This window comes from Belonocnema kinseyi, chromosome 8, assembly GCF_010883055.1.
Source record: "Belonocnema kinseyi isolate 2016_QV_RU_SX_M_011 chromosome 8, B_treatae_v1, whole genome shotgun sequence".
In the NCBI taxonomy this organism is placed as follows: domain Eukaryota; kingdom Metazoa; phylum Arthropoda; class Insecta; order Hymenoptera; family Cynipidae; genus Belonocnema; species Belonocnema kinseyi.
Window position 1 is genome coordinate 1,990,510 of NC_046664.1, and position 10,887 is coordinate 2,001,396.

Genomic DNA, 10,887 nt, shown 5'->3' on the forward strand with positions numbered 1-10,887 from the left:
TTTGTCATCAAAATACTGTTTTCTTTGTGTTGGATTCTGAAGAAGTAAAAAAAACCATACTGCATTCAAAAGACTTCTAGGCTGACTCTGACAAAATTATAAATTTATCTCAGAAAAAATATGCAGAAAATGAAACTTGAAAAGCACGAGAAGTATGGCTAAAGTTGATTTTCAATTTTTTGTTAATTTCAGACAATTCCAGGTTAACTCCAACAAGTTTAACAAGTCATCGTTTGTAAAGTATGCTGAAATAGACAATTAAAGTACGCGCTTATTGATCATATAACCTTATTTTGAACGCTACTTTGGGTTTTACGATGCCTTAATACATCACTTACTGAAAAAGATTTTGGGATTTCATCCAATGAGGAATGTCATAATTCCTTTTTTCTCTTCTACATATAATCCTACAATTTTTTTAGACGATTAAAATAAAAATAAAGGGAGAGGTGCCAGAAGTGAATACACAATAATATTCAATCCTGCGTTTCTTGTTTCAGACTACAGTTCACAATTTGAGTGCTTACTTGATGGCACTCCTATTCCTGGTGTTTCACGTTCCACAACTTCTTATTCGCCTGACAGATATCAATTGCTTGAATGTTCTCCTCCTTTTGCTAGACCTGATATTCCGCCCAGTTCTTGTTATCCTTGCGAGCCTACTCTTCGTGCCAGATCGAGGTCTCCTCCTGCCAGGCATACTTCTTTACTTATACTTGGATACGAACTTAGGCACCTCAGATCTATTCGGTTTATTCCCAAGACGAATCTGAACCCACGGTTTGAAAATCACAGATACACTTTTCCTCCCAATAAACCCATTCATTTGAGTCGAAAGTACAAGGTCCGTCTGTTCATGCCAACCGAAGAACAGTCTGTATTATCAACTTCTAATGGCGACAGATTTGCAATATTGGGGGATCGAAAAAGACTTCGTGCAATATATACAAATGCAACTGGCTATCATCGGGTAAAAAAAAAACATTATTTTAAATTCCTTTAAGTAGTATCAAATCCTGTGAAATTATTGAAAATTATTGGTAACAACTTGGAATCGCTTGCAACATATAAAATCAAATTCAATTGTTAATTTCCTCTATAAACTCTTAAATTCCTGTAAAAGCTGTTGAAAAAATATAAAATGTCAACAAAAAACGTAGAAACGTAATAAATAAATTCCTACTGTAATTAGAAAAAGTTGAATATTACCAAAAAAAAGATACGTTTGTAAACTGAATGGAATTTTCAATGTTCAACTAAAAAGGATAATTTTAAAATCTGTTTTCAAGCAAAAATAGAATTGATAAATTTTCTATCCATAAAAACGAATTCCACACAAAAGAGTGGAATTTTCAACCAACAAAGATTTTTTAGTCACATAAGGAATAACATTTTAAGCCAATTTTTAAATAAAAGTAGAGTTTTCTTCCAAAAATAATACTTTTCAATAACGAAGAATAATTTTCTACGAAAAAGAATAAGTTGCATCAAAATTATAAGGGGCAATTCGCCGGCCTAAAGAATATTACGCCCTGTATTCTGAGGAAAGATGGGGTTACTTTTTCTCAAATATTCCACTAAAACCATTAAAGAAAAGTCAGTTGATTTGTCGTGCCGGAAACTTTGACGAAAGGGGTGGTTTAAATAAATAAAGAATATCTAGGCCAAGTTTACTATGTACTAAACAATCAGAAAGATTACATTTATTCAAGGAAAATGAACATTATTTCGATACCTCGTGTAGTGATGAGAGCACATTCACTTCCTTGATTTTGGTCTCGAAATAATCCTAGTAATCACAAGGGAAAGCAAGAAAATTCGTGTGCATTGGCAAATCTTTTCTTTTTTGTTTGAAATTAAATTTCCTTTTACTGTGACTTCAATAATTGTAGAAAAAAAATATTTTTAATCGCAAATTAATCTTCTAAATAGACATTTTTTCGTGAAAAATTCAACTAGTTGGTTGAGAAGTTAACCATTTTCTTGAAAATTCCTTTTGTCGTTGTTGAAAATTCATTTTTTTTATATTCAGCTATACTATTTCTGGTTGTAACTTGATACTTTTAATTAAAGGTTGATATGTTTTAGTTAAAAATTTACTCACTTCTTTAAAAATTCGTCCGGTATGTATGAATATTTAACTTTTTTACTTGAAATTATTTTTGTTTTGTTGGTTTAAAATTATTTAATGGGACTGATATTGTTAGAAAACTCAACTTTTGGATTGAAAATGAAGGTTTATATTTTCCAAATTACCCAGTGGGCACAATATTTGTCGACGTCTTTACGACATCGTTACGACATCTTTACGACATTTTTACGACATCCTACTTTCGTGTCGTTTCAGTGCCTTTACGATATCCCAAAGACATCGTCAGATCATACGACGTTTTTACGATGTCGTAAGACACCGAAATGGCATGGACATAGGATATCGTGAAGTTGTCGTAAAGATGTCGTAACGATGTCGTAAAGACGTCGCCAAATTGTGTGCCCACTGGGTAACTATTTTGTTATAAATTTATTTATTCTGATTAAAGATTGTTTGTTTCAGTCCACCTTAAATATTGATGACTAATTAGCTCCGAATGGATCGTTATAATAAAAACTTTGGTGTCCTAAAAAAACTCAATGTTTTCTTTATGACGCTACCCCTTATCTTTTGATGTTAACCCTCTTAAAAGAAAAAAAATTAAAATGATTGTTTAATATCAATTTTCGTAATATTATATAATTGTTTGCCAGATAAGTTGAGGGGCCGATTTTTAGGTTCGAAGTTTGAAGTTTCGATGCTTCTTCCATTCTTTAATTACTGCCGTCTATTGCAAGCTTGTTCACTTGTCATTAACTGAACGTGGTTTCTCAAACTGATGAAACTTTAAACTTGAAACTAGTTTTGGTAAATCGCTAAACTAATTTATCCTTCATAAGCGGCAGTATTTATGTACGTTGCCCTTCTTCAGATTAGTTAGATTAATTTTCGTACTGGAAATCCTTCTAAGATTAATTATTATTAATTATAAAATTATTAATCAGGTAAAAAATCTGTATTTGTCTTGGAATTTATGTTTGTTCTTCAAATAATTAGATGGGCCGTTACAGTACGCACTTGGGTGTCTTAAGAAAACTAAAAGTTTTTTTTGGGAGCATGCCTAAACTGTTTCAATTTAGAGAATTTAGGCTTCAAAAAATACTTTTTATAGTGGTTGAAATATTATAGCTTGAAGATTTTATATGCTGTTGTTTGGATGTTTTGTTATGGGATGACTTGTTAAGGTACAGGAATATAAAATAATATTTTAATCTCTATTAACGGTCTTTATTGACTTTAAAGAGTAGTATATTTGGTCTAGATAAGAAAACAGAGAAAGCATAAGTCATACGTTATACGATAATTTAATGTTTATTATGCAATCAACACAAATTTTACACAGCAGGTGGTAATGATTTCTAATTGCGACAATAATGCAGATAATGAAAATTTATAAACTGCGACTGAGACTCTCTCCTTTTTCAGTGACGATTTTAAAGATTTAAATCATTGCGTTTCACAATGAACATGAAGAAATGTTCAACCATTAAAAATCATCTTATTTTTCAATAAAAAACGGTTGCATTTCCGCCTGGATTAGCGTTAGTGGAGGCGCAAAGTTCTCCCTGATGTCGCTGCTTTTATTATTAGCCCTCCGAGACAATAATTAATATCTGGATTTGGGGAATAGAAGACGCTCCCTGAATCATCATTGCGGTCGACTTAAAATATTTGAGGTGATCATCGCAAAGTTGCTTCACAATTTTTCATATAAACAATAAATTGCGCATACACCTAAAACATTAAATAAACTATGGTATAAATTTTCATGTCTTTACAAATTAAATTTTTTTCCTTAAAACAGAATCAAATGAATACCAAGATCTGATAAGGAAACATGTGATGCTTACGAACTATAAGATAACGACTATACAATATATGTATCATATAATATAATAAAGCACAAGAATATTCGTTCGTAACATTGCTGACGAAACTCTACAGTAATACATTTATATATTCTCTTCAAAAATTAGAAAATATGAAGTCTGGTTCAACTCTCATCGTATCCTTAGCCGTTGTCCTCAATTCTATTGGTGAATATAATAATATAATATATTTATAATTTTAATTATAATTTTGAGGCTATACGCAACTTGGAAAGTGTGGGGTTAAATATATCCTGCCAGAATTGCTATTTCCTTTCAAAATTTATTTGAGTTAGTCTCAAATGATTGACCGTTTAAATAGAATTTATTTTTGGGCATCCAGAATGTGTGTAATAAAAACGATGGAATTAGAAAAGTGTCTCTTGGTACAGAATTTGTACCATATGTTTGCACATGGACATATGGTATACTTCTAAGGGTTCCTTCTCAGATTTTTCAAGACGCTCAGTGAAGTGAAAGGGTTTATAATACTCTTACTATTTCTTATTTTGTCTATTTTTAATCATTTCGAAACAGTTCTGTGTCTTAAGACATGTGAACATTTTAACGGGAATTGAACTGTACTCGCTGGAATCAAACGGAAGTTTGCGGAGAGTCAAGCGGAAAGATCCTAAAATTCAAATGCCAAGCTCTTGGAATATAAAATCCGTCCTCCAAGTGCACAAAAAATTCTTTAAGGAAGTTTGATTAAATAAGTATTTCAGGGTACCTGCTATCATTTCCTAACTAAGCAGAATTGTATATAAATTGCTTTATATTTCTAATATTTCAGGCAAACTGTAGTTGTTAAAAGTATTAATCCTTAAGAAAATGAATGTTCGACATGATAGTTATATCTTTCACCAAAGAGATTTTTCGGGTTCCAATCGTGTAAAAAACTACGAATTTTTCTGACCTTTCTTGACCATTGCGGTTTTCTTCTTCAGGTCATCCCTGAAGAAGTGAACTGCGATGGTCACCAAACGTCGGCAAAATTCGTAATTTTTTACACGATTGGAATCTAAAATATCTTTTTTTATCACAATAAAGTTAATTTTGAACCAAATGTTTCAACAAAATAGCTCAATTTTTATACCCAAAACATTGGGTATTTTCGGCAAAATGGTTAAATCCTCAATAAAGACCCATTAATTCTAATTGCATTAACTTCTTGTTAGTTGCAGAAAGAGGAAATATCTGCCAAGAGAAATTATTTTTCAAGCCAGATAGACGAATTTTTAATACCAGAGTTGACTGGTCAACAAAAATGATTTTCTCTGCCGAAGAGAATCAAATTTCAATTAGAAATAGTTAAATTTTTTTATTGGGTTCTTCAAATGCACCCTGCAGAATTGTAGGCTCAGAAAAATATGCAAAAAATGAACCTAGAAAAGAGCGATAAATATGGCTGAACTTGCTCTTGAATTCTTTAAAATTTCATACAATTCCAGGTTAACTGAAACAAATTAAAAAATTTATCTTTTGTAGACTATGACAGAATCGAAAATTAATGTATGCGCCTATTAATTATGTGATCGTATTCCGTTCGCCATTTTCGTTTTTAAGGCGCCTTGCTACGTCTCTTACTGAAAAACAGTTTAGGATTTCATTCGAGGAGCAATGTCATAATCCTTTTTTTCTATCCTACGTAGAATTCTACAATTTCTTTTGACGATTAAAATTAAAATCAAGAGAAATATACCAGAAGAGAATACACGATAATATTTTATCCTCTGTTTTTTGTTTCAGAACACAGTAGACAATTCGATTGCTTACCTAACGGCGCTCCTATTCCTGGTGTTCCTCTTTGCGGAACGTCTTATTCTTCTGAAAGACATCAGTCACCTAGAAGGTCTCTTCCTTCTGCCAGACCACATTTTTCGGTGAAATCTTCTCCTTCTCCCGAGCCTACCATGAGTTCCCGGACCAGGTCTCCTCTTGCCAGCCATTCTTCTTCACGGGTACTTGGATTTGAACTTGAGCACCTCAGATTTATTCGGTTTATTCCCAAGACGAATCCGAACCAACGTTTTGAAATTCGAAGATACACTTTTCCTCCCTATAAACCCATACATTTGAGAGGAAAAAGCAAGGTCCGCCTGTTCATGCCAACCGAAGAACAATTTGTATTATCAACGTCCAATGGCGACATTTTTGCAATATTGGGGAATCGAAGAAGACTTCGTGCGATATATGCAAATTCAATTGGCTATCACCGGGTAAAAATAAACATGTATAGCGGCAAAATTGAAGTGATGTGCCCAGAAGAAATCAAGGAATCTCCTGTAGGTAGCGGTTACACATTTTCAACCAATTTTAAAACAGGAGTTATAAACAAATTCCATCCCCAAGATATTTACTATTTGTAAAAACATGAAAAACTTAAATGTAATGTTGTCCTTGATGTGAAGTGTGATAAAATGTTACAAGTGACTGGTAAATGAGGGGTTGTATTCTGCAACCTGTAGTGTAAGAATGAAAAACCAAGATATTTAGATATATCTCGGGCCGCTTCTTCAAATGTTTACTTGTAGAAAATAAATGAAGATTTGATTCGTTTCATAGAGAAAATTCTACACTAACTTTTTCAAACAATTTTTTAAATATATCCTAAAAATATATGGTATGTAAAGAGGAAAAATATGTGATAATTTCTTTCGAAAACCGATTAATTCTGACGAGTGACAGTTCAAAAATTTATAAAACTTCAATACCTAGAAAAACCAAAATGAATTTCTGTAAAGAAATTCGAACGGTTCATTACCTGAGACGAGAAACTTCGGAAGAAAAGTTTTCACCTATTTTATCTATTAAAAATAAAACATTGTTTAGAACTAGCAAATGGCTTGAGAAAGATAGAATACAAGTATAAGGCCTGCACAATGATTTTTTCTAAAAAAGAAAAATTATTGGATAATTTTTTTGTGATCTCTCAGCATCCTCATCTCTCTTCCCACCCTAGGTAGGAGATCTCGCCATAACAATTACGTTTTTAACTTTTTTGACAGCCTGAAATATCTGGACTGAGTAGGGGGGGGGGGGCTGAATCAAGGAGATATTTGAATCACCTGGAACATTAATTAATCAGCAATTAGTCGAGCTTATTTTCTTAAGCTATGTGTAACTAATTCCTTGTCCAAGGCAATCATGAATTAACACATCATTCTTAATATTTGTCATTCTTATTTGAGTATAAATAAACATATCATAAGCAATATGTGCAGTTTAGAAATCTGCATCGGAAACAATAATTTACTTGCCGTAGAGTTAGCCCATCTTCACAGACTTCAAACAAATATCATCCTTTGGATATTGAAATAAAGTCACTGATTGATTTTAATTAGATTTAAACGTTATCTGATGTATACTTCCTATGAATTACGATAAGATCCCATTATAGGGGAGAGTAGGGTAAAAACGGGCACTTGTTCTTTAATAGCAGCATGTGAAAAAGCGAAAAGTTGAAAAGATGTCATTTGAAGTGAATCGTCTTCTATGATTCCTAAGCTAAACGAAACTGAAGTCCGACGTCAAAAAATTTAGATTATTCAAAAAATGTTTAAAGAAAGGCAAAATGCCCTGGTTGCTAGAATCTCATCAGTTCTGACTACTGGAGAGCAGGCATCGTCATCTGGGTCTTCCTGCTTCAAAGGTCTTTTCGTGGTATCAGATGGTGCATACATAGATCAGGAAACGCATCTCGATTAACGAGGAGTATTCCCGTTTTTAGAAAACCACTTAATGCAGTTCGTGGCACAGCTGTTCTAAAAAAGGCACCCTTGTACAGTTTTGCTACATGATAGTTTGACACTGTGCGTCCAGGGTGATTAATTAACAACTTTCGCGACTTTGTTTGTAATATGCCATTGAAGGTTACATAAAAGATACGTCCAGCGGCTGCATTCGATGCGTACAATGTGGAAGAAAACATGGGATGATAACGTGGCTGTCTGGTGCTAGTCTGACGAGTTCTATGTTTTTCTTGTGGAAGTATGTCATTCCAGAATCAAAAGCACTGGCTTTCCAGTTACGGGAAAAGTAAACACGATAAATCTCATGAACCAAATGATGAAAGTTTCCTTTTGGATCCATCCACTTTCATGATAGACTGCCAACGATCCTGGCGGCCCGTCATCGAAAACATGATTTTCCCTCTTTCGCTCGAAAACAAACATCGTCGGCATGAAGTTGGCAGCTGCATTAATGCAGATTTCGACAGTCAGAAGGGGCGCCTCTTTCTCCTAAAGATAAAACACAAAACCATTTTTTCTACGTAAGGCTATTCCTTAGGAGGGTTTATTTGGCATTGTGGTGATGCCAGTTTCATCAGCGTTGTATATATGAGTTAGTAATATTTCGTACTTCATGTAAATGGTTTCCAGAAGATCATAAATGTTAGTACAAGTGTGCAATTGATCTTCTCCTGTTTTTTTCTTTTCTCTATTAAAGGAATGAGGAACATTATTCAGCTCTGCTAATTTAATTGCGAGTTCTCGAATGTCTGTCAACGTAAGAGCGAAAAACGTTTCTTTCATGGTAAACATGTAACTCACAAGCTATGCTTCCCGAGACTCTGAAAAAACCAGTCTTATAACGGCTTAAAGATTTTTGAGCAGCTTGCTCAGGTTCTAAAGATTTAATTCTAGCCTTTTTAACCTTATCTTCAAGCGTTGATTGAGGAACATCATGAATTTGAGGTGCTTTCTTATAATCCAGGTTTGCTTTCAGAACATCTTTAATGGCAGCAGCCATATTGCTGGAGCACCAGTTCTGCCTGTCAGTCTTCCTTTTGCACGCTCGTTGCATCCTCACATCAAAAAAATAATGAACAGAATTCCTGAAAATAAAATCAAGAATCTAACGACCAAATTTCGACAACCACTACAAAATGTTCCCATTGGAATCAGAAAAAAGAACAATTCTCTCCCCTCCCTTCCACCTAAAGAAGAAAAGAAAAAAAGAAAATTATTCATCTTTACTTTGGACGAACATAAAAAGGAAGAAAGACAAATGAGAAGGCAACTAACCAAATCCCCTTCCTTCTCTTTTTCATTTTTATTTCTTTCGTCGTCTTTATTTCCACCACTATCACCAATCTAAAATCACGCAGAATTGAGTCCCTTTGTATCCGTTCTCCAGGAAATTTTTCCTGTGACATCCCCGAAACAAGCTTTAACAAAAAAAACTGGACTCTGGGCATTTACCTATAAATCTAAGCATCAGAATACTTAATCAGAAGTACTTAAGAGAAAAAAATTGCTGCTCCAAAAATGACCAGATAAACGTACCAGATGACTGGTCTAACAGGTACATTTTCCACAAAAAATCGAATAGTTAATATTTTAAATAGAATCTTTTTATGCAATCCACAACAGTTTAACTCAACGAATTTCTAGTCAACAAGACGTGATTGGTACCTTTATAGCCTCTAGAGGCAGCATCTCCCGAAGACGTAATGTAGTGTGAGCGTGTGAGGTGGTTGAATTTAAATTTCAGACATTCATGAATTTACTGTAGCATAAGAAATTTATGAACTTGATGCTTGATTTACTTTTATAAATAAAAAGACTAATAGATTTGTATTTCCAGAAGTAATTTGATATTTTTCAGAGTGATCAGATTTTGATTGACTTGCGACGCAAAATCGTTGTCTTCCTTCTTCCCAAATTAACTTTGTGAAGTTTGACCATCAAAATTTTATCGGAAATACTGAAAGGCAAATTATAGTTTATCCAAGTTCAATCATCTGCGGTCATCTTTGGAATTGTCAAGTAGAAGATCAGGACCAAAAAAACGTCTTTCTCTTTCCAATGAAATATCACGATGGTCTTTTTTGCTTTGATAACTTCTATTTGTACACGGCTTCGCATATGTACCCTCTGACGATGCAGAATAAATTATTGTGCAACACTGAACATTTTTATGCAAGTTTAGGAAAAACGTCTGAAATGTAGGTACGCACAAATTTTCGTAAAAATGCATAGTAAATGATCTTGACTCGAGAAGAGTCCAAGTGTCAAGTCATTTCGAGCGCCCCTAGCACTTGGATGAGTGATCATCTACGACGTACGACCGGGTTGTATTCTCGAATTTCGAAAAGCCGGCTAAACCCTGGAGGTGATTTTCTGCAGTTTTCCTCTTATCTGGCCAAATATTTAGGCAAATGCAAGTTTTTCGAAAAAACTCGTATGTAGCTGCATTGTTATTAAATAGTACTAAAATTCATAAAGTGATTGGAAATACATTCTTTGTTGATTCCGTAAACAAATGAAGCTTATGCTTCAATTTTTTATAAACAAACAAATAAGACTAAAAATGGCTATTTTATCTATTTGACGTTCACAGTACTCGTCAATAACAGGAAAAGTGTTAAAATCGCCTAACTGTTATAAACAATTGTCAGCTAAAGCTGCTCCAATATTATACATCAAACAACATAATTTTTTATAAACAAATTATTAATCTTATGATCTTTTAAGCAAATATAATAGGCAAATGCATTATTCGAGCATTTGTCGGAAGAAAAATTCGTTTTTTTCTATGTCAACAGTTTTAATTAGGATATCGAAAAAAATAAATTTTCCATGGACAGATAAATGAATGGACGAATAATGAATTTGTTTATTAAATTTGTTTTTAAAAATCATAAAATTTGTCATCTCATCATGGAGGCAACAAAACAAAAATTTCCGTCGACAGATGCCCCAATAATGCATTTGTCTATTGAATTTGTCTTAAAAAACTCATAAAATTGATAAAAAAATTATGAATTTTGCTGAAATTGTCTCATGAAGTTCTCAACTGAAAGGACTGCTATTGAAAAAACCAAATTTTTCTGTCTACAAACGCCCCAATAATTTAGTTGTTTATTAAATTTGTTTAAAAAATTATAAGATTAACCAACAAATTATGAATTTTGCTAAAATT

The 10,887-nt window shown here is 33.2% G+C and overlaps 1 pseudogene; it reads right to left on the minus strand.

The window, feature by feature from the left end:
- Positions 1–8,246: 8,246 nt before the first annotated feature.
- On the minus strand, positions 8,247–8,766 carry LOC117177798 (annotated as a pseudogene).
- Positions 8,767–10,887: the final 2,121 nt, after the last annotated feature.